Below are 5761 nucleotides of genomic sequence, written 5' to 3' on the forward strand. Positions count from 1 at the left end.
CCGAATTTGTCTACACGGATTTATTGCAGTATTTACAATAGGTAATAGTTACAGGTAGAATACAGATATACATAGAATAGGTAGAATTACGTTACTACAAGAATAGGTAGAATTACGTTACTACAAGTAGTAAGTACATAGTAACCTTACTCAATAAATTAAACACTCGAGTAAGTGATAAAACTAAATTCCATTTAGAAATTACCAAGAGACGCTGATGGCATATTGCGCGTTCTTCTTAGCGTAAATCATTGCGTGTGCCCAGATTTATACACATCTCGCTCTTCTTTCTCTTCCTCTTTTTACTCCCCCTCCTTCTCCTCCTCCTCCTCTTCTTCTTTTTCTTCTTCTTCCTTGTTTTCCTATTCCTCCTCCTTTTTCTGTTCTACCTATTATTTCTCCTCTTGTTATTCTTCTTCCTCTTTGTCTCCTCTTCCTCCCCCCCCCACCTTTATTTTTCTTTCTCATTTTCTTCCTTTTCCTCCTTCCTATATAGGAAGAAGCTCTTCCTTTTCTTCGGATATAGAAATTATAGGAAACTGAAGCACCCAGTGTCCAAAAAGCAGCGTAGGTCCAAATACAACTGAGTGGTAAATGGAACTCACTATCTAACTTTTTTGGCTAAATTTCCATTGGAGATTTTTTTTTTAATGTCTTCTACATTTTTCCTAACATTTTGTTAACCGTTATAGTAGTTACCTACTTTTCATTGAATTAGAACGTTTATCAACTAGGGAGGTAGCCACATAAATACATAATATGTACCTATTACCCATGTTTACAAGTATGTTTAAAATTTAATGTTAATGACTTTATGGAACGCTATTAAAGGGGCGGAGAGAAATGAAACCAAAAGAAAACGCAAAAGAACACGAATTTCAAAATTTTCAACAAGAAAACTTGTGACCTCAATGTTTCCATTAGAATTTGCCTAATTAGGAAATATACTGGGTATATCAGGTTAGAAAAATACACGTTTTTTAAGTTTTCTTCCAACATGGAGCAAATTTTTGGCCCACCCTGTCGAACTATTTCGGTCACATTATACCCTTTCTGAAAAAAAGTTCATCAACAGACATCTCATTGGGAAGATTAGAAAGTTTTCGTGAAGTTTTCACAAGCTAGATGATTATGGTGACAGAGGATGAGGTGAAGGAGGAGGACCTGGAGAGGAAAGGAGAAAATATATACTAAAAATAAGATGAAAAGACTGAAGAGGAGGAGAAAGAAAAAGAAAAGGAAAACGAAAAATAAAAGCAACCAAAAAAGGGGGAAAGAGGAGAGAAATTGGAATATGGAAAAGAAGGAGGAAGAAGAAAAGGAGGGGTTATTTGAAACGGATAAGGAAGAAAAAGAAGATGAGACATTGTAGGAAAGATGAGAGGAAGAATACAGAGAAAAAGTAGAAGAAGGAGGAGAGAAAAAGAAGAGGAGGAAGAAGAAGAAACAAAACTAGTAGGTAATCCATTGAACCGAAATTTCCGTCAAGTACTCGTACGAATAATTGCAAAATTTTACAAATTCCATGAAAAAAAAATAATAATAATAATAAAAAAAAGTTCTCAGACAAACGGTTCTCCGATCAAAACAAACATACCTATTTGTAGGCTAACTTAAAGAAAAACAAGTTCACTTCGTTCTTCCAGTCAGGAAGAAAAAGAGAACAAGGAAGTAGACATGGGAAAAGATAAGGGACTTGATGGCAACATGGCAACTGTCGCTGCACAACTTTGGCATCCATTGTGATAAGGGCAAACTGTAGTGAAGTTCTACCTACACTGCAATTTTATTTTATCTACACTTAGGTATACTTAAATGACTATTAGGTATAATATATTTTTGCTGCACAATAACAGTAGGTAAGTAGTTATTTTTTATCACAAGAGATGTTATCAGATGATGAGACTGTTGAGACACAATGTCTGTAAACATTGCAAGTTTTTTTAGCAGGACCTGGAGAGGAAAGGAGAAAATATATACTAAAAAGAAGATGAAAATACTGAAGAGGAGGAGAAAGAAAAAGAAAAGGAAATCAAAAAATAAAAGCAACCAAAAAAGGGGGAAAGAGGAGAGAAATTGGAATATGGAAAAGAAGGAGGAAGAAGAAAAGGAGGGGTTATTTGAAACGGATAAGGAAGAAAAAGAAGATGAGACATTGTAGGAAAGATGAGAGGAAGAATACAGAGAAAAAGTAGAAGAAGGAGGAGGAGAGAAGAGGAAGAGGAGGAAGAAGAAACAAAACTAGGTAACTCATTGAACTGAAATTTCCGTCAATTTTCCGTCAACTCGCACGAATTGCAAAATTTTACAAATTCCACGAAAAAAAAAAAATCTCAGACAAAGATCAGTGCCTCATACCACCAAAGTATGGAAAAGTATCTTACAAGTGTAATAGCCAATGGAAAAGCAAAATTTTGAATTTGGACGAATGAGATCGAAATATGGAATTGTAAATACTTTTCCATACTTTGGTGATATAGGGCACAGAACAAACAAACATATTTGTAGACCAACTTAAAGAAAAACAAGTTCACTTCGTTCTTTCAGTCAGGAAGAAAAAGGAGAACAAGGAAGTAGACATGGAAAAAGATAAGGGACTTGATGGCAACTGTCGCTGCACAACTTTGGCATCCATTGTGATAAGGGCAAACTGTAGTGAAGTTCTACCTACACTACAATTTTATTTTATCTACACTTAGGTATACTTAAATGACTATTAGGTATAATATATTTTTTGCTGCACAATAACAGTAAGTAGTTATTTTTTCAAGAGATGTTATCAGATGATGAGACTGTTGAGACACAATGTCTGTAAACATTGCAAGTTTTTTTTCCAATATTTTTTATTTGTGAAAGAGGTATACTTAAATGACTATTAGGTATAATATATTTTTGCTGCACAATAACAGTAAGTAGTTATTTTTTATCACAAGAGATGTTATCAGATGATGAGACTGTTGAGACACAATGTCTGTAAACATTGCAAGTTTTTTTTCGTCATCAGGGATCGGACCTGGTGAGAAAATACGCCTAACAGTGCACGTGGGACAAGAAAATAAATTCACGACAAAAGAACATCATAAAAACTCCGTCATTAGAAATATTATGAACAAACGCTCTTATTGTTATCGTTATTGTTGTTAATATTCTGTGATATCACGAGAAAAATCACCAAGTGTGAAAGATTTTGGCGTGAAACACGGCGTAGTCAGTGCGGGATCCTTTATACAGATTTCCTGTATTGCAGAACCTAGATGACAAATCACCAATGCCAGAAGATGTAGGTACATAGGTATTGTAGATACTATAAAAATTTATAGACTAATAATCGAAACGTCCCGGATTCGATTTTCAGAGTCAACTAAATCTTGCACTCCTATTTGAATTGGAAATTTTTCAACGGGTTACTTGCTGTTGGTCTCAAACTAACCGAGCATGAAAAGTATTATTATTGTCCATTACCTTGGGGACCTATAACATACCTAGTTACATTAAATTTTAGATGAGGTATTTTGGTAGTTGTTGTTCAAAACAGCAATAACAAAGGTAGGTACACTGAGAATTTTTTACTTTGCCAAAACATCGATGCCAACCTTGAACTCTAATGTTGTTTTTAACTTTTTTTAAGCATAATTCCAAACTTTTTAACACAATCCGTAAAAGTAAGCACTACATCAAAGGTTAAGTAAGGGTGAGCATTTGAAGTTTTGAAGTTTTTAAAGATGAGTGTTCCACCGCCGTTTTTATTTCGTAGCAATGGAACAACTGCTACATTAGACGCTTGTGGCCTGTGTTCATCATCTTTCTTTTCCTTACTTCCCTTTCCCTGAGAAATACAACTGATAAATTATGTTGAACGAGGTTTCTGTGACCCTTTTTCAAATGCATTAGATAGGTACTCAAGTTAGCTAATGGTGCATCACCACCATAATGTTACACATCATAAATTTCGGATTCCAATTTGTTAATGTTGCTTACTTCTAGGGTAGGTACTGTCATGTTAAAGGGATGAGATGTTGAAACAGTGACTTGCCGTCTCTTTATCTATTTTTTACTGGATTTATCTTTAAACTCTTGGGAGGTATTTATTTTGAAAGATACAGACTAGGTAACTTTATAGCTGAATTTATTGCTGAAGTACCCTACTAAATACGCCAACAGCGAAATAAAGTTCAAGAAATCGTAGGTAGGTAATTACTTTTACCTATCTGATAGGTAGGTACCTATAGGTATTAAATCTACGCAACAAGTCAGTTTAAAATCCATTTAGGGCACCTAATTGAAAATGTGCTTAGTCCCCAATCAAACGCAAAATGTCAAAAGTTTATTTACTAACTCTCAAGTTTATTTTGGGATGAAGAAAGAAGAATGTCAGAATTTTATCAGGATTTAGGAGGAGAGTGATAAATGCTGCAGATTTACTTCATTAACCCAGTTTTTATTTCATTACCTAAATTTTATAAATTTGAAAATCGATAGTCTTTCTCGAACCAACTCAACCTTAATTTATTTATGGATACATTCGAATGGAACCCTTGTATCGGTTCTCTACCATAGTATCCTACTAGCCCTTAAAGTAATAGTTGGGTATCCGCTATCTACTTCTTTCTATTAATTATTGTAGTAGGTACCTACCCGCACTTACTAACTCTAACTCAATGTCCTCCTCTACAAAAAAAAAAAAAAAAAAAAAAAAAAAAAAAAAAAAAAAAAAAAAAAAAAACAAATAAAAACAAAAACCAGATTGCTTTTTTCTTAATCCCTACTGTTCTCGCTTTGAAGACCCTTCTGTATTTTTTGCCTAAATTATATCCTTACTCCTCTCTCTCTCTCTCCCTGCTTCCTTTTCTGTTTCTCTCTCTCTTTCTCTCACTCCTCCTCTTCATTTCTCCATCTCTCTTTCGCCTTCTATTTTTACTTTTCTTTTTTCTCCTTCTTCCTTCCCTTAGTATTTATTCCTCCCTTAGATACTCATTCCCCCTTAGCCACCTTCCACCTGCTTTCTTTATCTTCTTTACTCTTCATTCCTCTTTCTCTCCTTTCTTTCTTCCATCTTCCCGTTTCTTTATATTTCTTATCAAGAATATTTCGTTCCTCACCAGTAACTACTAAACCTTCTGGTAGAAACTCCTCATCACATTCTAAAGTCTAAACATTAAACAATCTAAACAAATCCCTAACCTCTTCACTAAACAAGACAGAAAAGCCCCTAGACAGATAGATAAGGGCTGATGGGCTTAGTTAGAAAGCTCTTCATCTGCTGGTTGGAATAGTCATGTATGAAAAATCCAAAGTATACACTTTCCAAAGTACCTACTATAATCTACATAACTACATAGGTATATATATTAGAAACATACCTACGAGTATTATTATACTTTTAATTTTTGAACATGGAAAGTGTTTTTGACACTCTCTCTCAGTCCCTCTTTTCCTTTCTCTCTCTCTCTCTCTCTCTCTCTCTCTCTCTCTCTCTCTCTCTCTCTCTCTGTGTTATTTGAAACAATAACTAAAAGTAATAATGAATATAATAATAATAATATCCCCGTGGCCCCCAAACAGGTCACCATTAGGCGCGAAAACGAACCGCGGTACGTTCTTCCGGAGCCCAAGCTTAGGGCAGGTGGTAAGCTGTTTATATAAAATTAAGTAAAAGTAACGTTTATAAGGTTTCCCCAATGAAAAGACCACACAGAGCACAACTGGGTCGTGGATTATACCTATCATAAGCAAGGCAGAAAGAGGCGGGTAGACTACCTCT

At 34.8% G+C, this 5761-nt stretch overlaps 1 protein-coding gene across 1 annotated transcript in view; it reads right to left on the minus strand.

Moving 5' to 3' along the window:
- LOC103511354 (calcitonin gene-related peptide type 1 receptor-like) overlaps positions 1–5761 on the minus strand; it is a 126533-nt gene that overhangs the window by 98391 nt on the left and 22381 nt on the right. The gene's annotated exons all lie outside the window — the stretch shown is intronic.

The sequence above is a fragment of the Diaphorina citri genome, unplaced genomic scaffold, assembly GCF_000475195.1.
Source record: "Diaphorina citri unplaced genomic scaffold, Diaci psyllid genome assembly version 1.1 scaffold705, whole genome shotgun sequence".
Lineage (NCBI taxonomy): Eukaryota > Metazoa > Arthropoda > Insecta > Hemiptera > Psyllidae > Diaphorina > Diaphorina citri.